Source organism: Lasioglossum baleicum, chromosome 1 (genome assembly GCF_051020765.1).
Source record: "Lasioglossum baleicum chromosome 1, iyLasBale1, whole genome shotgun sequence".
NCBI classification, from domain to species: domain Eukaryota; kingdom Metazoa; phylum Arthropoda; class Insecta; order Hymenoptera; family Halictidae; genus Lasioglossum; species Lasioglossum baleicum.
Window position 1 is genome coordinate 16,886,009 of NC_134929.1, and position 25,190 is coordinate 16,911,198.

Genomic DNA, 25,190 nt, shown 5'->3' on the forward strand with positions numbered 1-25,190 from the left:
TGCGTTCGAATGCTGAATATTTACACGAGAAATCGTTGCGTTCGAACCAAGTGAATATTTTCTACTAGATTCTAATGAGCGGCCGTTAATTAGAACTCCGCAAACATTGTGATCAACCGACAGTTGAAACTAAGCCGCCCTTCAGCCGACGCGAATGATCGCGATTAATTCCGAGCGCTAAAAGTATAAAATTATGAGGTGAATTAACGCTATTAATTAGTCTGAAGGATAACTCAGTTTAAACCTAATTGCGTTCACTCGAGCTGTCCATTACCGGCGAGGCGATGTGTGCAATGTTGGCTGAACTAATGTTAACTGCATTTTAGTCACTCTGAAGCTACCTACACGGTGTCAAATAATTTTTACGAATTCAATTGTCAATTTGAATTCACGATGTTCACGCAGTTTTCACAAAAATTCCATTTTATTCGAGATTTTCTTCTCGGGCTACAATAAACTTTCATCCCATTCTTCTGTACTCGTTAACCGATCCGTAACAATGTAAATTAATAAAATTGTCAGCTTTCTCCACTCTTCAGACATTATGGGTTAACTCAGCTCCTCAGAGGTCGAATTAACGAGAGGCTTGGAAAGTATTCAAGTCATCATTATCTCACTTTTACTTCGAACCTTCAATCGCGGCCGCCCAGCTTACGAGTACAGTAGTGCTCGCTTAAGTTCGCTAAATCTGTTACACATACATCCCCGCTCTTCCTCTACTTCGAAGATTCGCCGCGAACGTGAAAGGTGAACAGTAAAGAAAATATCAAATTCATTCAGTTTTGTCTTACATTTCCAAGTTTTTGAGATTTCTCTGAATCAAACGAGTCCAAACACCACGCAAATCGGACTAGTTTCGGAGACGTTCAAATAACAAAATGGAAGACACACTCCAGTGTTCAATCAGCCATGCATTAATTATTTTAATTCGTGTAATTCCAAAGTTGGCAAATTTAAGCGAGCACTATACCGTAGTACCTAAGCCACAGCTGTTCGGATTCCGTTGGGGGTAATCGGCTCGATGTCGCTCGGAGAACGGTCTCGCAATTAGAAAATGCAAAATTTACCTCGTCGGAGACGGCAGCCTTGCCCAGAAGTTTCGAAATCACAAGGATCCTTCCCGGCAGCGTTTTCACGTCACTGGACACTATTTTTCATGCTCCCCGAAGGCGATCGCGCAGTCGCCTCACAGACGCTCCTCGCCTCGTACAAAGCCGGTCTTGCCGATGAATGGGACAACGCTGCGAGGATCGTGTGCCCACGGTTAATTTTAATGTGCATTACGCGTCGTCCGAAGGACGCTCCTCCGACCGGGACCGGTGACAAAAGGGTTCATTTAGGCTCCGCAGACGAACACGCGCGACATGGGTCATTCGTGCGAGCGAAATAAGCTTGTCCAGCAGTCACTTGGAATTCTCTGATCCCCTAAACTACGTCGGGTTCAACAGTACATTTGATTTCGTAACGTGAAAGGCGCCAGGTAGCTGCGAACAGTCTATTCCTAATTTCTTGTTTCACTAATAAATGATATTTACTAATTCAATAATTATTTCCTCATGAAACTATTACTAATACATTCCTGAAGCTTTTCTGATTAAAATGAGTCGAAACACGATATCGTTCGGAGCTTATTTGCCCGTGCAATTCACGATTCAGTAGAGCCTCGATTATAATTATCCGAGCCGATGATGTGCAACACGATTTATTGTACAAATCAGTGCAGATTTGATCTAACGTTGGAGCTAGCTGACGACTAGGGATGGGATCAAGTTCAATATGTACTCACGAATCCGAGTCAATAAAAAGCCAAATAAAAAGCAATAATGTTTCAATGATTATATTTGAAAAGTACTCGTTTTTCATACAAACTGATATCGAACCTCGGAATGAGTACTTGCAAGTTTCGAAAAGATATTTGTAAGTACATACTTCGATGTTGAAAATAATCGAATCTTTCACAAGTAGTACTCGAATCTTGGAAATCAGAACTGCATAGTATGTTTTAAGCACTTTCTCGATTAAATTCGTAACTATTTAAGAATAATATTTCCGATAGATTATGCAATTATAGTTGTACATGTTGAATTCAATTATGAACTAGAGGACAACATAATTGATTTTAAAGGTAAAAAAAAAAATAATGATTAGAAAAATCAGAGAATTTCCGGTACGATATTAAGAAAAATTTCGAATCTGTTCGACCGAGATTCGAATATACTTGCAAGTATTATTTCCGTTTACCAATGTACTTGTAAAAGGTTCGAAACTGTCTGGCATAGGTTCGAGTATACTTAGGAGTACTATTTCTGTTTTTCGAAGTACATACTTATAGAGAGTTCGAATTCAATCAATCAAAGTTCAAACCTGTTTGCGAGGTACTTGATCCCATCCCTACTGACGACTATTATCCGAACATGTTCCTCATTTTCAATCGATACACAGTATCGCGAATTGAAAAAGTAAATATTAAATATGAACTATGTCGTGTTCGGTGTCATTTTAATCAGAAAAGTAATCACTGCAAATTCTGTCTCTTGTGAAATAAATTACTCGACGCTAATCGAATGTTATGTTCCAACAGTGGTCCATGTACCTGGACGAGTTCAACGACAAGGCTCTAAGTAGTCGCGTAAACTGAAGTCACGTCGTTAGCACTTCTGCAAGTCCTCGCTGATGCAACATTGTTGGAAGAGAATTAAATTGCATAACTAAGTTATCCATGTAAGATGAACATTTTTTGAAATATTCGAAAATTCCCCTGTCCAGTATTTTCAGTGTTCATCATGCACAATTCTTCCACCCATACGCTTCCAGCCGCGCACAAAGAATTAAAATGGTGGAGTATGCCCTACATACAGAGAACTATATGGAAATGTAAAAATATCGGAACAATACTGAGGATCTTCAGACCCTAGAATCCATTCCGTCTGGAAACAATTCATACATGAGCGAAACGGAACAGCTACAGCACACGCTATTGTGTTCGACTTTCAAACAACGGACTCGGTCTCGGGCAATTAACGGGAGAAATCATTAGGCCTGAAAACGAATCTCATTCGTACCGAGTGAATTGACATTGATTTCGATCCGAGGTCTGAAGCCAATATAAATTAATTTTTAATTTAACATTGCAGTGAACTATTGTGGTAATACAAAAGTACATGTGAACTGGGTTCACGAGTCAATTAATGAATACCGCAAGAACGTTAACGTTTAAATAATTTATTGTCAGGTGAAAATTGATTTCCGACGAATATTCCATGAAATTTCTCTTCGCGCGTTTGAAGATAATATATTGACTCCTTTATGATCCCAAAAACGCTAGATAAAAGATCGATCTGGGGCGCTATCGCCCCCAAAAGTCCTATTTTTTCGTTTACAAGGCGTAATTTGCATTATACGGCAACATGTAGCTATAAAAATAAGCTAAACTATATCCAACGATAGAACAGTACCGTTGCGCGCAGCTTGGAAGATGGTGGGGGCGCAGCGAGCCTATCATCTCTCACTCCACTATCCCCTCCCCCCTTTCTTGAACCAATTAGGGCGAAGATGCGCAGCGACAAACGAAAACTGGTCTTTACGCGGTACTGCTCTCTCGTTGGATAGAGTATACACTCTCTATCACAAAAATATTCGGACACTTAAAAAGACGATAACTTTTTTAACATTGGACCATGCGATTTGAACTTTTTTTGGAAAGCAAGAGCAATTACTTTACTACAGCATGTGAAAAGAAATTTTTTCAAAAATTGCAATTGATTGGAATTGTAGAAAAAATACTAAAAGTAGCATTTTACAACTTTTTTATGTGGGCCCATATTGAAAATTTAAAAAGTACATTTTGTAGATCTGTGTCAACTATATGCATTGTGAAAGTTACACCGAAATCGGTTGATGCGGGAAAAAAACGACAGGCATTGAAAGTTGTAAGAATCGTTAGATTTATTGCAGTTAGAGGCCGAAAATCGTGAAAAATTGCAATTTTCACCATCTTTGAACGTTTGTGGCTCATTGCAACGTCGACGGATTTTGACGAAATTTTCAGAATGTTTAATCGACACAGATCTACAAAACGTATTTTTTAAATTTTCAATACAGGCCCACATAAAAAAGTTGTGAAATGCAACTTTTATCATTTTTTCTACAATTCCGATCTATTGCAATTTTGTACCAATATTTTTACTGTGCATGCGCAATTGAATGCTTCCGAATAATGCAAATTACGCCGCGTAAACGAAACAATATGGCTATTGAGGGCGATAGTGCCCTAGATCGATCTTTTATCTAGCGTTTTCGACCACAGAGGAACCCGATTTTCGTATTATGTATCAAGAAATGAGAACGCGAATCCCGCGCCCTTGCAATTCTGGAAAAAAACTTTTTAAAAAAAAATTAAACCGACTTCGAAAAAACGCACTAAAAAGAATGAAATAATTTCCATTTAATTTATGTGAATACACACAAACTTAAATACAATACAATCTTTTCGGAGGCGGCGCAAAATTGAAAATTTTTGACACTGGAAATTACGAAAATCCTTAAATTCTTCTACAAATACTAATATATTTATATTTAAATAATATATTTGCGCCGCCTCCGAAAAGATTGTATTGTATTTAAGTTCGTGTGTATTCACATAAATTAAATGGAAATTATTTCATTCTTTTTAGTGCGTTTTTTCGAAGTCGGTTTAATTTTTTTTTAAAACGTTTTTTTTTATTTCACACTTTTTCATCTCTGTCAGCCGTCACATTCCAAATCGTAATTTATAAATATCTGAAAGCGGCAATCGATAACGGTAACGACGTCGCGTCGTTACTGTTCCTAATGTCTAACATTCAGCGGAGTTCACGACAGTATCACCACTCTACATTTTCGCAAATAAAATCGTAATTAATAAAGAAATGTAAAATTTTGTTTGCACGCGCGGGACCATCCCGGGAACATACTCTACAAGATGCAAAAGGTTTCGTTCCGATTGGTCCATCCATCTCAGCGTAATCGGTGAACATACATAGAAAAAAAGCGAAAAAAGGCACATACAGATCGAATTGAGTAACCTCCTCCTTTTTCGAAGTCGGTTAAAAAAGAAGTCTACTCCCTTAACCTCCGTAATCTTCTTACTATTTCAAATTTCGACTGAATTCGACCGTAAACGCATAAAATGTGGTCACGATAAAAACCGGCCAGTAAAAACTTCGCAGTATGTATCACATGCGGATGATCTTTCCCGTAGTCGTGCTAACTCAGTGAATAAGATTCAGCAGGTCGGGGAGCAGAAGAACCAACGTAAATCCACCTTGATCCGGGACGAAATAGTTTGCCGGGAAACGATTTCACGTTTCCCATGGAGTCGAATCGATAGCTGTTCTATCTGAACCCGTCTTTTCAATCTCTCGTGAGTAATTTCGGTGCTGTCGATAGGATCCAGCTGGAGAGAGTCAACGTTCAGTTAAAACACTGGCAGAATCAGTGTGATTCCTCGAGGATACGGTCCGGCCGTACCCGGTCTGGTCGCAGCGAACCAATGGTTCTCGTTAAAACTGTTCACGTCGCACCTGCTGATGCGTGACTCGAATCCGGGAGCCGAAGGATTTCGCACCTGCTCGAGCTCCGTTGGAAAAGGTGCGGGCTAACGAAACGGAGCAGGAAAGCGTCGGGGAAAATAGGGTCCCGTGTATAAACCAGCTGGTAAAACATGCTCGGTGCTCACCGGAGTCACTGTCAGTGACTTCTGTGACTAGGTTTGTCAAAAAAATCTACTTTACGGCTTTCTACAATGGTGCACAATTCTTTTCGTTTATAGGCTGCAGATAAGATTTTTGGGTTGAGTAAAAGTAGTCAAGTAGATTGTAGAATTGAATGGAATTCAAAATATTTATGATTCTACACGTTAATGTGTGGTCAAAATATGTTCACTGATCATTTAAGGTACATTAAATTATAATAAATATAGCAATATTAAATTAATAAATTATAAAAATTAAATTAATATTAATATAAATTGAATTTAATTAAATTTCCTGTTACATATATGCAACAATATGTGCAATATCGGTGACTTCTGTGACCAGGTTCGTAAAAAAATCTCAAAAAACTTTCTACAATGGTGCATAATCTTTTTTCATTTGCTGACATAATATCTTTTGTGTATCAATTGTCTCATAATTCACTCGAAACGAGATATTCCGAGTTTCAGATTGTGCACGCAACACCCGTTATCGATATTTTCATTTAGACACAATATGTACGATATTTTTAGGAATATTCTCGTCGTAAAGGATTGTTTACATCTTCAGCACGTTCGTTACATGCACGTGACAATCGAGTACTGTCCGAAATTCAAGTTAATGCGACACCTATCGTTATTTCAAGTTATAAAACATGAGTTTCTGGAGTGTATAGCATTTTTGTGGTAATACTTCTGATTGTATAATTTTATAGAACATCGTAAGCAGAGACTGCGGATCTTTATGCATTTATAGAAAAATTTGAGTAGATGAAATTCAAAATTGTTGAAGAAGGGAGGTTGGTGGGGGAAGCAAGCGTTTGAATGGCCCTAACCGTGCCCAACATTGCTCAGAAGCTGCGGTTTCCGCGGAGTTGTAGCCAGAGTTGGGAAAAAATTTTATTCAAATAAAAATTTCGAACGAAGTGAGTTTTTTCCAAGTGGGTTTTAAATCCACTTTATTCGAAATTTTTATTTAAATAAAATTTTTGCCCAACTCTGGTTGTAGCATCGTTAGTATTCACCATTAAATCGTGATTTGTAACATAGTGTGATTAGCATTCATTTACGAAATTCCAGAGTCTACGGGAGTCAACACCACGACAGTTGCTGGTTAATAGTGCTTGGTTGCGGTGAGATATACTTCATGCGGGTGATGTACATTTTCCTCGTAAACACATTTACCCCCACATTATACAACATACGTCTACATGCAATTTGTATGCATTTATGTGGATTATAAAGGACCAACTTAACCTCATATACGCGCGTATTACGTACTAAGTCTTCGGCAGTTTTTCTTCATATTTCCCGTTTCGTAAAAATGTAAATTGTTTCATTTGCATCGTATGCAACTGTACTTTTTCATCAATCTGTGTGTCGAGGTTTTGATCTAATACATGAAAAAGATGCTTTATTAACGCTCCTTGTGTGAAAATTGACACATATTCTGTTTCCAGATACTGTATTATGTTTGATTTCTTTCTAAATGTGTTATAACTTGCTGTATTTGTCTAAAATATTATATTATCTGTAAAATACAAGTCGAAATTTGTGAGAATAATGTATGTGGCGAGCATAAAAATGCTATTTATGTATGTAGTAACTGCAAGATATAATAAAGAAATTCGCGAATTTAATTAACTCTTAATGAAATATATTATAATAGATTCCCAATAACATTAATTGAAGTGTAGAGCGAAAATGGGTGAAATATCACCCGAGGATTTCTCCTGTAACTATTTCCGAGGAGCGTATGACGGTTAAATACGATATTAAATAACGAACTTTGTTCTACGGCTGTCAATATTGTGTTGAGAAAGATGTGGAATATTCAAAAGCGTTCCTTCATCTGTGAGAATTGCGTTTACGCTCGAAGCAACGAGAGAATGAAAATCGATGATAAATGTAGAAATGGTTACTCGATTGAGCATGAGTCATAGATCGTAGCGAATCGATTGTGCCTGCATGCCTGTCGACTACTGTCGTGGTGTAAAAAAAGATCGACTGTTTTGCGTTAATACTCGGACGATAAATATTGCGCAAATAAAATGACGCATAAGTCAATGATCAGATAATTGATGGACTTTCGCCATATCAGAAATCGTTATCGAACAATTCTACGGTTATGATTTCTGCTTTACGATTTATTGAACAATTTCTAATTTATAGTATTAATTTATAATTGAAAAGTTTCTTTCTGTAGTGACAGAGGATTGGAAAAAGTAATTAACATAATAAATCCTAACTTCTCAGTTTTTGTTTTATAAAAAGAAGAACTTGTTTTGATTTCAACGAATTTTTGTGGTGAACGATCAACTTGTCTCGATATCGTACATCTTTGAAATTCGATTTTTAGAAAAAAAAACCTCCAGAGAAGTTCAACTTCAAAGGTTAATGCCTAGCGTCTCCTCCGCGATGAATGCGTTTCTTGTACAAATATGACGTCTACGGAAAGAAGCTTCGCATTTTAAATAGCCCGAGGGTCGAAAGAAAATGTCCCGGGCTATGATAGCATTCGTGGAATGATAAATTGCGTGTCGGTTATACAGAGCAAAGTAGGTCCCCCGGAGGAACAGCTCCAGCACACGTGTAACAACAAGAAGCAAGAGACTCGGCTCCCCTGCCGAAGCGAACTAGGAAACGCGTTTCCTTTCGCGAAATTGCCTAATCATCCGGGGTGCAAACAGGTGCGAGATTACACGAGAACGATATCCTTTTATCTTGTCCGTGACGACGATAATGCTTCGGCCCTCTTCCTGAACCAGTTCATTTTGAGAACACCGGATGTATCGAGAGCAGAGCTCTCCACACTGGAACAGTCATTTTTCGAGCTGCTGAAGTCGTACGAAAAATATCACTGTACCGGATACTTCTGTACACTATAATCAAAAACTCGACCGGTTTTCTATTTTCTCTTCTGCAGGGTGTCTCAAAAATCCACTTCCTTAACACTAAACCTACCACTGCCGGTCAAATGACCGGTTTCATATTTTTCATTTCACAATTATTGAAATTACTATGAAGTTGGTTAGATGAAAATTGATTCCATAGATTTTTTTACCGAGGCAGATATATATTGTAATAAAAATTGCACATAATCTAAATAAATAGAACCTTGTCAATTTTCTAAGATGAAACATTTTAATCGTTTTTAGTACTCGGTAGGTTTAGTGTTAACACTTTAGTGTTATTGTTATTATAATTATTATTATTATAATAATATATTATATTTTATAATATTATTATTATTATTATTATATATTATAACTTATAATATTATTATTATTATAATATATACTGGAATATATAAAAATGTATTCAATCAATTCCTACAAAAACACCTGTAGAATTTCAATAATTGCAAAATAAACGATCTAAGACTGGTCATTTGACGGATTATTAAACGGTGTTCATTAAATCGGATTTATTAAAACCGTTTCATATTTTCTAGGCAGGTCGATGAACCTAGTGTCTCACCTGCGGTTTAGAAACCCCATGTACAATGATTTCGGAGCAGGTGTGATACCATTCAAAAGAGCTCAGAGAATCTCTCCCCTACAATGCATACTTGGTCGGTGAATGAAATATTTTTTCCGCTCGAATTCTACAAAGCGCGGAATAATGGCTCACACAAAATTTACTTTTGTATCGTTAGGCTCTTGTGGAGAATACAATCCAACACAGAAGACTCTAGAGGTCGACCTCAGGTTTAGAGCAACGTCATTTAGCTAATAAAAATGGCAATTATAAAATGTTTTAGTTTACAAAAATACCAAGGATCTATCTATTTAGATCTCGTGCAATTTTTATTACAATATCGGATGAAAACATTTATCGAATCAATTTCTATGTACGCAACTTCGTAATTTCAATCGTTATCAAATGAAAAATATAAAACCGGTCAGTGGTAGGTGTAGACAAAAGACAAAAATTGAATGGAATTTTCGAAACCAATGCATACCCATTCATCAGTATCCTTTACTTTTTTGTGTAGCGAATCAATTTGCCAAATGAGCCACTAGACGACAAAAAATTCATTTAAATTCCTCCGATTTTTAGTTTCCACAGAGACCAGTTTATCCGTGCCGAGCCAGAAGAATCTCCATAAAGAATTTAATAAAGAAACGTTGTATCGAGAACGAGCAAGAACCGACGCGCACAGCATCATGAAGGAAGATCATTAAAGAAGAGTAACTGTTTTTCACCTGTCTCGTAATAACAAGATAATGGGTTCGGCCGACAATGAAATCAATATGTCCGTCGGATAAACGCGTTAACGACCGGGGCAAGCGATCGAAGGGATCGATCGATCGATCGTTCCGCGGAGCAAGGTCCGCGGCCGACAAGAAATCGCCGGTGTGGCCGGGGCTAAAAATCGCCGGAGCCCCAAAAACGAGCTCGCCAAAGACGATCTCATTCGGTGACCAAATACGGGAGGAGAGTACGAAACGATAGAGAATAACAGGTTTTCACTTTCATACCGCGGAGACGAGCGAACCTCGGGCAGAAAATATGGCCCCCTAGTCTGCAGCGAGAGAGTCGATGCGGTGGGAAAGATCGTGGCAACGAAAGGCAGAGGAAAAAATATGACCAAGGTTTCTTTGCGGTATACGTGACTCGTGCACGATCCGCAGACCACTAAATTGTCGATCTATCGATGATAGTCGAGGGATCCTGCGTGTGCGTCCGACCCGATGCTATCGTACCCGCACACGGTTTACCAAAGAAACTCCGAGTTTGCGATATTTGTTGGCCAAATCGGAGAAGAAAGTGCTAATGCCCGGGGTCTTCTCTGCCACCACTTTTCTCAGTATGTACAGACCCAGGTTTAGCAAGGAACAGAACCCAATCCCTTTGCACATCGGAGATATTTTAACTCGAAAATTAAACATTTCTTCCAGCCAAGAATATTTTCATAATAATATTTCCATTCTCTATGATTTTGTAAATTTGATGGATATGAAATTGGTGAATATCCCATACAATACATAGATGTTTAGTAATTATTGATATTTAATAACGTAATGAATATTTTTAATAATGGTACAGCAACTTTTAGTGGCGCCTCAGAGTCGCCATTCGAGCGCTAAGGGTTCACATGCTGAACCAGGGTACAGGGGGTCTGTTCTATACTGACAAAAGTGGTGGCAAAACAAGCAATCTCCGATTCTGGAGAAATAACCAATATAATAAAATAAAATAGGACAATAATAATATGGTACTTGAATAGATTTTATGATAATTAGACTGCGGATCTTTATGCAAAATAAAAAATGTTTGCATTGATTGCAAGACACAGGAGCCAAACATTTCTTTCATCTTTTAATTGTCTTATTAAGCTGAAATTAATACACTGCTGTCCTCAATTCTGCTTAATTCGTCCACTGCTTTAGATTGTGCTTACCCATTTTCGTCATAAATGCATAAAATCCGCTGTCTAATGATTTATGAGATGCAACGAGACTTTTATAGGTGCTGGTTGGCCAGTGGGGCGTGTTCCGAATAGATACGATTCCATGAAAAAGGTGAACAAGCTAATGGAAAACAGTTTGAATGATATCTAGGTTAATGTGAAAATAAGTGTGTGTTTTTATGGGACACAGAATGAGAAAGTGAGACTTTGCTCTGAGAGAAGCGTCCAATCATCTTTCAGCTGATGGAGCTGCCAATCACTTTCATTACCATCTTCTTTGTTCGGAATGTTAACAATGCTTCAATAATTGATCACCGGCTGCAGATACGACTTTTGGGTTGCGCGAATGTCGTCAAATGGACTGTAGAATTTAAAGGAATTCCAAAACTGTTTTTACATTGCATTTTTCTGATTCTACACGTTAATGTGTAGTCAAAAAATGTTTACTGATCATATTTGTCAGGTCTTTTAAGTAAGATATAAACTTCAGTAGGTATTGAACATGTGTCTTTTCACATACAAGAAAATGTACAAACAAGCATGCTCAAATATAAACGAATTTAATCTCCTGTGAGTAACGATTGATCACCCACTTCACAAAGCGGAGATAAGAATTTAAAAATGGAGTGCGGGAATACCGCCTGATTAATTATGCATACATTCAAAAATTTCAACAATCGACCTGATTTCCACATAGTTCTGCCGAAAAGAGCCCTAAAGAGAATTTTCGAAATTCATAATTCCCGCGTGTGGCCTATTAAAACCACCCAGTTTGAATAACTTTAAATACAGAATTGTGCAACTTTGGAAAGCGAACCTGCCGCACAGAAATATCAACGAAATAATAAGAGCTGGGTAAAATAGTATTTTAAATAATTTTATTTCGTGGGTCAGATGGTTAAGATAGAAATGTTTTATTCTCTAAATGGTATATCTCTTCTTATGCAAAATATTTCACCGTATAATGCCCACCTCTATTTCGCAGATCTTTCGCCGAACGACAGAACCGTTTTTCTAGAACAACATTACGCGAGACAGAGTCAGAGAGCCTTGTCGTCCGCGAACTGAACCATTCGAAAAACAATGTCACGTAACGCGTCACAACACGCGAAGCTCTCGCCGTGTGTATACACAGAACGATTTCCACACGGGTCGGTGTGTTGCAGGCCGAAACTTACTGTTGTTATCGAGCATCGGTTTCGACGGTTGAAAAGCACGCGAGAATTCAGCCAAAAACCGCGCCGAGCCCGCAAGGTCATCCTCGAGAGCATCCTCGCGTCAAGAGAGACGTCCACGCAACCAACAAACACGCTTACACGCACGCACACACTCTTCTCACATTCGAATCCCTTTCGACAACTCTGTGTGTTCCACTGGCTCGCCGGCTCGGCCAACGTAAACAAGCGTCGTCCATCGCGCACCGGTTACTCGTAATCCGCCTAATCTAAGCGTGTAACATGGCCCACAGATAATAATAATGGATGCCCATCGAGAAACAGCCAGAGAATCCAATTGTCACCGTGACGGTATACGAACTGTGCCGTTGTTGTCGGCGCGTTGGATACGTTACCGGTTAACTTTCCTCTGTGATAGATCGCAGAGTCGTGGACTCTTCGACGCACTTTTATCACACTGGATCGTTGGGAACACGCGACATCCGTTAGACACGCGCGATACGGAATTTAATCAACGGTACGAGATAAGCACGAACGGTTTGGACACTCGGTAACTACCCGATCGTTTTCGTACCGTCGCGCAGGAACATCGGAACTGGACTGCACGAAGGGATCCCTGTCTGTCTGGCGGTCGTAGGAGGTGGAGACTGGTTTGCATCGACGCCGCGACTGCGCCGTGGCGCTGCCCTCGGCGGTCAGCTATCGCCAACACGGATCAGCTGATTCCTGACGTATTTTCGGGGAACCGGAAACGTCTTGTTGATATACACTCCGAGGTCGAAGTAAGTGGACGAAAACTAATAACTCTTTTACATTCAGCGTGGTTTCTTTACGAAAATTGTTTTAAGGTGTTTGAAAATCCTTTACGAATTTTTTTGCAGTGGTACAATAATTTTTTCTTTGGCATTAACATTTACAGTACTCAAAAGTAGTTCCATAAAAGCTGTCGCCAACACGGATCAGTTGATTCCCAACGTACTTTCATGGAACCAGAAACGTCGTGCAAATATACAGCGTGGTCAAAGTAAGCGGACAAAAACTAATAACTCTTTTACATTCAGCGTGGTTTCTTTACGAAAATTGTTTTAAGGTGTTTGAAAATCCTTTACGAATTTTTTTGTAGTGATCCAATAATTTTTTCTTTGCCATTAACTCTTATAGTTGAAAGTAGTTTCATAAAAGCTGTCACCAACACGGATCAGTTGTTTCCCAACGTATTTTCATGGAACCAGAAACGTCGTGCAAATATACAGCGTGGTCAAAGTAAGCGGACAAAAACTAATAACTCTTTTACATTCAGCGTGGTTTCTTTACGAAAATTGTTTTAAGGTGTTTGAAAATCCTTTACGAATTTTTTTGCAGTGGTACAATAATTTTTTCTTTGCCATTAACATTTACAGTACTCAAAAGTAGTTCCACAAAAGCTGTCGCCAACACGGAACAGTTGATTCCAAACGTATTTTCGGAGAACCGAAAACGTCTTATAGATATACACTCCGAGGTCGAAGTAAGTGGACGAAAACTAATATGTAACTCTTTTACATTCAGCGTGGTTTCTTTACGAAAATTGTTTCGAGGTGGTTGAAAATCCTTTACGAATTTTTTTGCAGTGGTCCAATAATTTTTTCTTTGCCATTAACTCTTGTATGTAATTAAAAGCAGTTTCATGAAAGATCCCAGTTTCATAAAATTCTGCCATTGTTACACTTTGAATCAATAAATTACATTTTATTTATGCTATTGTGCTAGACCACGGATTTGATGCATTAATACAAAAATGAGTAGGTGTAATTGAAAACAGTAAAAACATTAGTAGGATTAAAAGTAGTTCCATCAAATATATCCCAGGATAATATAATTCCACCATTGTTAATGTACCCTTTGAATCAATAAATTACATTTTATTCATGCTATCGCTAGACCGCAGATTTGATGCATTTATGACAAAAATGAGTAGGTGTAATTTAAAACAGAAATCATATTAGTGGGATTAAAAAATACTGTTCTATCATCAACCTGTTAAACATAATTTCTATTTCACTCCAGTCTATTGCAGATCAGCTAGAAAATGTTTGTTTTTCATAAAGATCCGCTGTCTAACTATCACATTTCAAGGAACCACACCTGACAACGCAAAGTAGTCGAACGTGTTGCAGTCTCTAAAACCAAAAACACAGATGAATTTTCTGAAATACATCTGTCTTTTTTTTGCAAGACTTTCGTAATTTCCATTTTGTACCGGTTGCAAACAAGTGAATTATCATTTCTTCCATCCGATTCTTTCAAACACGAATGCCCTAATTAACAGTGGAAGTAGTGGCGAGCAAAAGGCCAATTAAAAACACTTTTCCCGCGAACGATGACAAAAGTGGTGCGCCAGATAAATTGCCTCGACTAAAGACTTGGCACGCGTCCGAGCATCGGCCGTATATACCGGCGGGATTATCTGATCTTGACATCTCTGACGATAATGTGCAGAATAAAACGCTCGAAAAATTTACACCCGCCGCATCGCGTCGGCTTCTGAGTCCGTCCTCGGACCTGGGACAAAATTATAACATTATGCCAAAGGGGACGGCAGCGGCGTCTCGTTGAGCCGGAGAAGTTGGTGAATTCGAGGCTCTCCGGGTTCAGGAAGGCCCGTAACTTCCCGCGGACGTAAAGTGGCGTGCGCCAAGTCGTCTGCTCGACGAGACGGCCACAAGAAGGAAAGCCAAAAAACGAGGACAGAAGAGTCGTAGGAGGAAGCGTGGTCGTAACACTCGGACGAGAAGAGCGGCACGAGCGAGCAGCTCTTCTCAGCTGGAGGTTCCCGTGGACCCCATACGTCGACGAGGAAAACACACCATGGAAATCCGTGAAAAAATCAATGACCTCAGAGGTTCTTTTGCCCTAATAATTACTGTAGTAATCTGTCGTAAACTGTTGTAGTAATCATTCATAGAAGTGATCAGCGATTAACCTTAACCTTATCCAGTGAAACTCGTGGTAAGACATTTGGGTCAAAAATAAGAATCACGAGTTTGAACTTCGAATGGGACAAACGTAAACAACACGAGTCAGGCTTGTCTTTCAACTGTGCTCGTTGTTGACTGTGGCCCGCGCCATCGTGGCTCATAGGATAAGGGGTTATCCCTTAGCAGCTGAGGGGTGACTAGGGTCACCTATAAAAATTGCTGTAGCATTATTCACAATATTGTTTACATTATTAAATATGTTGGTATCTAATCGACTTGCTACACGTTTAGGTATTGTATGTGGGGTTATATCAATTTTTTTCTTATCCATATAAGATGATGATCCATGAAAGATGAATATAGAATCGTATTATTCTAGGTCGGAAGAACTGTTTAATTTTCAAGTTAAAATAGCTCAAACTGCAAAAGGTTAATACTTCAAGGTATTAAAGTGTATGTACCATAAATGTTAGCGTAGCGTCTGTCCCTATCATTTGAAGTTGCAAACTATGAAAGAATACCTTATATCCATTGTTATAAGAATATTAATCCTGTATTATGTATAAAATGTTACCGTACCTCACCGTTCCTCCAGCGGATTAGGCGATATACCTGTAAAGGACGTTATAGCAAGCAAAAAACGCATGCGAATCTTCAACCCCGATAGATGGACAACACGTGTGACGGACCTGTCGATGCGACGAGCTGGCTACCCTTATAAACACGTCATTGATGACCATAACACATAACATAACACATACTCCCGTCCAATTAGCAAACGCAACATTTCCCCACCAAAATGAAAAACCGGGGTGACAACCGCGGTACTATTTTGACCGTGTGGTAGGAGTAACTTCTTCCCGTTCGCTGTCACGATTTCGGAAAGTGTTGTGTAGAAATGTGGTGTTTTGTGCTTCATCATTACTAAGACGTATTTGCGAAAATAGCAGTGTCCACTTGATCCGACGGAGGAACAGAAGATTCTAAAAAATTTTTAAGTACCTATAGTTGACATTCGTATTTTATAATGTAGGATTAATATTCTTATGTGTAAACAATGGATATAAGGTATCCTTTCACATTTTACAACTTCAAATTTATGGTTCGAATGAGCAGGGAGACGATCACTTAGTACGGGTCTAGTGACGAATGTCTCTTTTTTCGTTTGGCTTGAGATCCAGAGGTGTAGATTCACCCCTATGACGGACAACCATAACTTTCTATACACCCTGTACATAAAATGGAAGGTGATATAGTATCTAATTATTCTAGGTCTCGGAAGAAATGTTTAATTTTCAAGTTAAAATAGCTGAAAAGTATGTACAATGAATGTTAGTGTAGCGTCTGGCCCTATCATCAAAATGCAAAAGATTGGAACAGTTGTTCAGTTTTAATGCCAGATCGAATTTTCATTAACTTGTACAATAAACAGTGATGCATATGGATCGATCACATCTGAAGTATGTTAGGATGCTGAAGACTCTCAAGTCTTTCATCGTCTTTCAATGTCTCAACATCGAGGTTTCGGATAATCGAGGTCCTACTGTATGTTTCATCGATTACCTTGATTTTAAGGAGTTTTCAAGACTGCCAGGTTCTGCGATGAATTTCTAGATGAATCATCATTTTCCGTAGCATTCGCGAAAGACATAGTGTGTCGCGCAACAGATGCTAAAAGCGGATTACCGTTGAAAGCCTGTTGTAAAATTCATCGGCATCGCAAATATTGCACTGGCGGCTATTGGTGAATGCGACGGCTTCCACTTCGAGCGTGCATTAATTCAACACCGTTCATAAAATCCACTTAGGGAAACAGTAATATCAACTTGTACACAGGGTGTAAAGAAATGTTCGGTCTCTTGGCTAACATATGCGCATATTCTACATCTTCGGCTCGGCGAAAGTGACAAAAAGTTGCCGTAGAATTTCTGAAAAAACCTTGACCTTGAATTTCAAGTTCAAATTGCTTTTTTTGCATTTATTACATTTCAAAGAGAAATACGGATACGTCCACGGACAATAGTTTCGCACAGGAAAAGCGCAGTCATCGCGCGCGATAAAAAAGAATCGCGCTGGACCGAAATATGAGAAACTCTGGCGACGCGTCACAGATCTGCTGGCTCCGTATCGACATAAAACTTTATGAGTATACAAAATTCGATCGATATTCCGATAGCTGTACCCGTTAAATTCGAATAAACCTGGCAGGCGACCGTGGCCCGGGGGAGATGTATGGTCCGGGATCAGGGCAAAAATCGCTCTGCTATTAATTAAACCAGTATAAATCGCAGAAAGGGGACCAATTTATATGGTCGCGGTGGGGAAACTGGTCGCGACTACCATGCGAATCCCGGCCGATCAGGTATCCGCGATTTTTACCGGCTGGAAAATCGGTCTCGGTACTGCTCCCTGGGAACCGGCGAGGAAGACGTTAATCGAGGCAATTTCTTCTTTCGTGCCGGCGTGCGAATGGCAGCTGCGAATATTTACATTTGCGTTAATTTGTTCTTCCTCTCCTCGAGCCGAGCCAAGCCGAGTCTGACGAGTTCGAACTCGACAGACGCCATTTATCTTCTCTCCCGCGCTTCATCTACCAACCGACTTAGGCTCGAAGGGGTCTTCAAAATCGGCTACCATAAGAACTAGCTTTTCTTGTGCGAGTCTAGTTAAATGCAAAATTTTGAAAACGTAAAAAATTTATACATTTGCGTTCGTAAACTTCGGGTAAAATTACTTGAGCGGAGTCTCGGAGGCGCCACTAATATTCTTACACCATTATCCAAAATATTTGTTGCACTATTAAATTTGAATTCAATAAATTACTAAAAGTATTTAATATATTAATAAATGACTGAAAGTATTGTACGAGGTATTATATCAGTTTTATATCGATGAAATTAAGAAAATCATATAAAATGGTAATATTTCAGGCTGGAAGAAAAATTCGGTTTTCGAATTAGGAAATTAAAAAATCCTAGAATAATATGAACGATGGAATCACAGACTTCCAGCTTTAAAATAAGTCAACATTTATCGTCGTACGATTATTTTTTACGAAATCAGCACAGTCAAAATTTTTCGAGAATCGAGTATTCAGTGTTGAAATGCAAAACCCGATTTTTTTCAAGGTTCCAGACAAGAAGACCTCCTTAACCGCTCCTCCCCCTTTCGCTCGATTCCATCTCTTGTCGCTTCTCACATGACAGACGCGCCACACGCGAGAGAACCGACGTTATGCTTATAGCAAGCATTATTTTTAGCGGCCGCTGGAATGGGCATCGTTGTCGCCCGTCTCATTCGCCAGACTCTAAAGCCCTCGGATCAACTGAACAGGGTCTATCAATGTTTGTCATTGACAGCACAAACTCGACCGGACATTGGACGCGGTGTTCGACAATTGAAGTTCGGCCGCGCTGCGAAAGGTCAAAATTGAAAGCTGATGATTGAACTTGACATTTCGCTTTAATGGCTTTCCCCAACTCGGGAAAATTGTTAATTGGAATTGGGTTTGGGTTTTATGGTGGCAATTAATGTCGAACCTGGCCTGCTTAATGCCCTTTGTGAATTCTCTGTGGACTGCGGCTTTCTGTGATTTCGCAGCAATTTCTGCTGCATAAAGGTCAGTTTCAATTAAACGATGCTGGACATAAACGTTCATTTCTATAACGTCTATAAACGTTCGCGGTGACGTAGCGAGTTTATGTTAAATATTTTTATTATTCGTAGGATTTTTTTAATCAAATTTTGTTAGACTGTCAGAGCTAGTAGAAAAACATATAAAATTGTTGCACACACTCTTCCACCCATTATTACATACTTTCTAGAATTGGAAATAAGTCGAATTAATTTTCCGCACTCTCTTAAATCGTATTTAACCCCTCGCCGTATTCTAACGAGTCACACTCGTCATGAAGATTTTAAACAAAGCCTATCAAATATGAATGTTACGCGTTTCTCTTTAAATGAAATGAAACTTGATTCGCTTGTAATCAATATTTAGACATTAAAATCAATGTAGCCATACAACAAATGTCGATTTTCTTTTCTATTCTACGACATTTTTGTGGATGAAGACGTTTTAATCACTGTCACTCTAGAGAAAATGATACGGCAAGGTGTTAATTGCAAATGCCATTTTGTTCTTGCATGACGAAGTATACTCGTTGTTAGACAAGAAACGCCATCTTCCCATGACAAGTATATTCGACATAAACAGTTACGAGGTTAATACATCGATTTCGAGGCCCGAAGGGTTGAATCCTCGGATCCGAGCGTGTCGATGACACCATATACACGTTAAACCTATTAATAACCGTGGCCAAAAATAATTCTCGAGTGCTACTATTTTAAATCACTGGATCCACTCGCAACGTGGCCTCCTCTTTTTGCATGCCCTTCGATCGCCGCGCCGCGCGAAAGACAACAAGAACAACCGAATGGGAGAATCCTCGGTAGAGCCGCGCCAAATAAAACGTATTTTCCGGTAAAAGCGGTTTTAAAGTCATATCGCGCAAGAAACACGGCAAAAAAACCATCGGGCAAATCGCTAGGCCTCCGGATCGATCGGCTCCGAAGCCGATAAACCCAAAACGAAACAGCGAAGCTTCGCAGCGCTGCGCCGCGCCGCGTCGATGCGCTTGATAAATGGCGCTTGGACCGTGTAAGATGAATCCTCCTCTCTCGTCCCGGAGTTCTGCAATTTCTGAAGATTGCTCCTGCAATCTCCTCCGGGGGCTGGTAACGCGGAAAGTGGCGAGCATAATGGCGGCCGCATGCGAGAATATGTTTACTCCGTGACACGCCGCTCGCGCGCGCGCGCGCGCTTCCCCTACCCTTCGCCCCTCGAAAACGCGGAGACGCGTCTAGCAACTTCCATCTCGCAGGAGAAAAGAGTTTCCGAGTCGAAATGCCGAGCCACTTACAACTTTGACACGGGACACGCGGACTCGTTCGACTTGGGGGCAGGGTACCTGGTAACATATGTATGTATACGTGCGGTCGGGTAGCTCGGGTGAAATACTCGCCCGGTATTTACCCTTTCTCGTGCCGCACCGTTTCGTACGCGAACACCAGTCGGTTTTATTGTGCCTCTTTGTGCTCTCTCGCGGCGACAAGCATAAGCCACGCCGAATAACAAAACGTCTTGAACGCTTTCACGAACGCCGGTTCTTGCCGACGTAACTGAATATCTGACCCAGTATCGGCTTACCTGTAACGGATCCCTGGCAGACGGGTTAACAAATGCCCCCGACCGCGCAACAACGTGTATTGCAAAATTGAAACCATTTTTTCAAAACTTCATTTCAGCTGTGTATTTTTATCAAGCACATTTTATATTTATTTCAGCTTGTGACTGCGGAGATGGCGGATCTTTACGCAAAATCAAAATTTTCTACATCAACCTTTAAGATACAGGCGCCACGAAAAAATTCTTTCCTTTTCAAATAATTTTACTGGGTGGAAAATAATACTTTTTTTAACCCCTGGCTGTAACATTTTCTTCACAGTTACACTGATCATCCCGAAAAATGTCGTAGAAGAGAAAATTTATATTCTTCGTATGGCTACATTTATTTCGATGCTTAAATATTTCATTTGATCTAAAAAGAAAGGCATAACATTCGTATTTGTTAGACTTTGTTAAAATCTTCGTCACGAGTCTGACTCGTTAAAATACGGCAAGGGGGTTAAATCGGACAAAATCTTGGATGAAATACAAACAATTATTTTTTCCATTGACCCATTAACTTTAATTATTCGACGAACAGCTTATAGAATGCTTTATTCTAGACTTCGCTGTAGACTACATTAAAAAAAACAGCACATGATGTAACCCTTTTTTACCCGCAAACTCCATAATATCCACAGTAAAGATTTATCGATCTTTAAAAAAAGTAAGTTTGTCCAAGGACACGGTAATATAAGACTATCCCTACATCGTATAAATAAAATTGATTAGAAAAGAACGTCCTTGATTTTTATTACCAGATGGTTGTGCATTTTACGCGTTCATTCTTTCTCTTCTGCTAAATTTATCGTTTTCCATAAAAAAGGTATACACACTCGGTTCGTGCAATATTCGCATAATCTTATACAAGCTCATCAATATTAAATCTCATAAATATTTACACCGTTCGTAGAACATTATTGTTGCATGTGTATTGCTTCGGAGATTAATAAACATTAACCGGTAGAATTACTGTACTATCGTTAGTGGGAGCGCCATCTCTATTCTGAAAGAGTTGCGGCAGCTCTCGACGATGATTGATAAAACTCGTTAGCCTAATGAACGAGTATCGCGGTACAACAATGTTTTCCCGGGGCGAATATCATGAATTTGCACAAAAGCAAACAGTAGCGGGTACAATTAACCGCGGGGGCTGCCGCACGATTAGACGACATTTTCTGCGGACTCGGGGTCCCGTTGTTACCGTAACGAGGTTCCTTATTATTCTCCAACCCTAAGTGCTCTCTTCCTGTCGGGCCGTCATCGCTTCAGCACTTGACCCGTTGACACCTACGAAATTACCTTCGCGTTTGATGTCCCTTAACACGAAGTCTTGTTGGAACAACAAGGTGGAAACTCGATAAGGCGTCGCCGGTAATAAGTTCGCAGCGAACGCAAATGAACCGGAGATCAAACGCCAGAAACAGCGTTTCAACCGGAGGGAAAACCGAATGCCTCGCTGCACTGCACACTGCATTTCGTGTTCCAAATTTACTCATTCTGCTCCCAATACTTCACGTTCGTTCTATCTTGCCCGCCTACCGAAATCTTCTCTCGAGCGAACACCAATTTTTCATAGAAACGAAAACTGCCTTTTACGCGGCTGAACGCGCGTTGCTTTGATTAGCTAGATTTATTTTACTTCCACGTCCGCGCCGGGGATTAAATTCTTCTAACGGCTGCGCTGAGCCTGTGCCACCCACGTGTGAACATCCTGGTTGTTTGCAGACATATGTTACACATATTTTTCAGTCTCCGGAGAAGACGGGCGTCGCACAGCGGAGTATTTGCCTCGGGAAGTTGGCCAAAACGCGATTTTTACATTGGGAAAAGTTGAAAATTTTTGGTCCCACCTCCGTTACACCTCCGCAAGGCGATTGACGGTTTCTTTTTGGTCATAGCTCGCGCGGATTTCAAAAAGAATGAGGAAGAGGATCCAAATAGAGAAAGATTGAGGTCGAAAGGGTTAGCGGAGATCGAAGTGGTTTCCAGGTGGCGTGGTTCGTCGAGATGAATTCCTGTCGGGCGATGCATCTCGATGGTTTAGCTTAGGGGGGCAGACTTGCAGTTAATAGACGTGGCGAGCCTAAGAGGCGAAAGCCTAAGAGACGGTGCCGGGGGCAGTTTCCGAAACGCTCGGCTTGCGTAGCGACCTACATACACGCGGCACGTAGCACACGCGTGGCCCCGAATGCACTTCTGCGCCCGCATCCATGGACGACAACGCGCCGGCGACGTAACTTTGGCGCATTAACCTGGCTCCCGGCCATGCCGCGTCATAAATACGGGTTAACAATGCACATCGGAGCCACGGTTCTTGACAATGGCGTTCGGGGGTGCCGGTCGCACGAGGCTGAACGCACGTTTTGCACGGTAAGCCCCTGTTTCGCCGCCTTGTTCCGCGATCCGGCTAAATCGGAATGGTTCAGCGCGATGCACCGATGCGAAATCTCCATTCGTTACTCCGCTCCCGTCGTAAACGGACCTGCGTCCGCCGCGCAGTAGTCCAGAAGCTCGCTTTCTGTAGCCAAAATTCAATTTTTCCACTTTCAAAGTACAACTAAATTTTTTCTCTGTCAAATAAGAACCCTTTGGAACCTCGAAACACCATATATTAGATCTTTCAGGTAACTTTTCGAGCAGATGCAGCGTTTGAAGCGTACAACTAGGAAATTGGAGTTGCAATGAAATATTAGATGATTGCATAAGTTCGTGCCCGATTTGAAAATAAAATTCAATGGTTACATTTTATAGAATACAACTTTATTAATCGATTATACATATAGTCACCATTCTTTTCTAATTGTAGAAAATTTAATTTTTAATTTTAATTTAACCAATCTTCAACCAAATCTTTAAAATTTAACCACTGAATTTTATTTTCAAATCGGGCACGAACTTATGCAATCATCTGATAGTTTCATTATTAATTATTCGTTATTTAATGGTAATATAAGCATGTTATAAGTATAACAATATACGTATAACATACAATATTAGGCTATAACATATTAGACATTTAATTTGTTGTTGACAACTTCAAATAACTCGAAAAAATGTTTCAAACAAACGTTTCATGGTATTCCAGCAGAACACGCATACAAATCTGAATTTTTGTCTTATCTATCTTTCCCACGCTCACCGTGCTAATGTTTCCCACGGCTTCTTATCGATGTGACAACTGTATCATAATAGAGATTTAAAAACGATGAATTAAGCGGCATTGTTCGATTCACGTGTTACGCAAAACCGGAAAGCCAACTACCCATTGTGAGCAGCAATCCAATTCGGTTTGCTGGAGAAGATTGTAACTCCGGTTCGAGTTCTACACCGTAGTTTCACTAACGAAATCGTGGTGGTTCCTCAGGACCAATGCCAAGAACTAATTTCCATACGAGCAAAAGTTAGACAACTGTAGCATTTCACGTAACTTCGGCGTCCCGCTTTATGCGTGGAATGTATGGGGACACGGAGCAGAATTTGAAATGTTTAGATCTTTGCAGGAACACAGTTTCTCGTTCGTACGTAGAATTTCTTGGTTATAAATTTGTTCGGAAAAGATGAATATTAGTTATTAAGACATGAATTCAAGACATGCATTCGAGAAATGAATTCAAGACATGCATTCGAGAAATGAATACAAAGATATGCATTCCAGAAATGAATTCCATAAAATGAAAATGTAAATCATTTTTAAAACGTGGAAAGAGTATGAAGTTATTTTTAAGCCCACTCTTATTGAAAGTGATAGTCAAATGATCCGTTTTTGTTGAATCATATGTGAATGGTATTGAAATATTAATGAGTACTCAATTGCTTTATACGAGTACTGATCGTCCGTAAAGAGATTGCAGTGAGAAACTTGTAGGGACCACGTGACACCCCTACTCCGCGCCACACGTCTCCCACTATTGGCCGAATCGCTTAACGTATGAGTGATTCAGAGTCACCACTAAAAATTGCTATACCATTATTCAAAATATTGTTTAGATTATTAAATAATCAATTACTAAACATTTCAGTATTGTATGAGATGTTATATCAATTTCATAAAATGAAAGAAGAAATCAGAATAACATTTTTATGAATGAACCAAACGTCTTCAATTTCTCTGTAAGGCTAGATGAATTAGTTTAGTAAATGACGTCTAAAAACTATGTTGAAAAAATGCATTTAGTCGGAATTGTGAAAAACAATAGTAAAAATTGATTTTTACAACTTTTTTAGCTGAGCCAATAACGGAAACTTAAAAGATGTGTTTGGTCGACTTGTATAAATTATATACGCTCCGAAAATTTCATTGAGATTGGTTAATTGGTTTACGAGTTATAAACGAAAAAGTGGTAAAAAGGCCGAAAATCTTAAAAAATTGCAATTTTTACCACTTTTAATCGTTCGTAACTCGTAAACCAATTAACCAATTTCAATGAAAAATTTTCGGAGTGTATTATAATTTATACAAGTTGACCAAACACATCTTTTAAATTTTCGTTATTGGCCCAGCTAAAAAAGTCCGTAAAAATCAATTTTCACTATTGTTTTTCACAATTCCCCGACCAAATAAATTGTTTCAACTTATTTATTAGACGTCATTTACTAAACTAATTCTTCTAGCCTTACAGAGAAATTGAAGTCGTTTCGTCCATTCATATAAAAGTTATTCTGATTTAAAGCGTGTGATCAG

The 25,190-nt window shown here is 39.5% G+C and overlaps 1 protein-coding gene across 4 annotated transcripts in view; it reads right to left on the reverse strand.

Annotated features, from left to right (window-relative positions):
* Nucleotides 1–24,779, reverse strand: part of Raskol (Ras GTPase-activating protein raskol) — a 204,631-nt gene extending 179,852 nt beyond the window's left edge. The window contains exons 1-2 of one of the 4 annotated variants that reach the window (XM_076425070.1): nucleotides 12,718–24,779; nucleotides 1,068–1,241 (exon numbers count right to left, since the gene is read on the reverse strand). The gene's annotated coding sequence lies outside the window, so the exon portion shown is untranslated. Of the gene's footprint in view, nucleotides 1–1,067; nucleotides 4,468–12,717 lie in introns of those variants that run through there. The other 3 variants (XM_076425096.1, XM_076425124.1, XM_076425078.1) reach the window with 3 other exon arrangements.
* Between the last annotated feature and the right edge of the window lie 411 nt (nucleotides 24,780–25,190).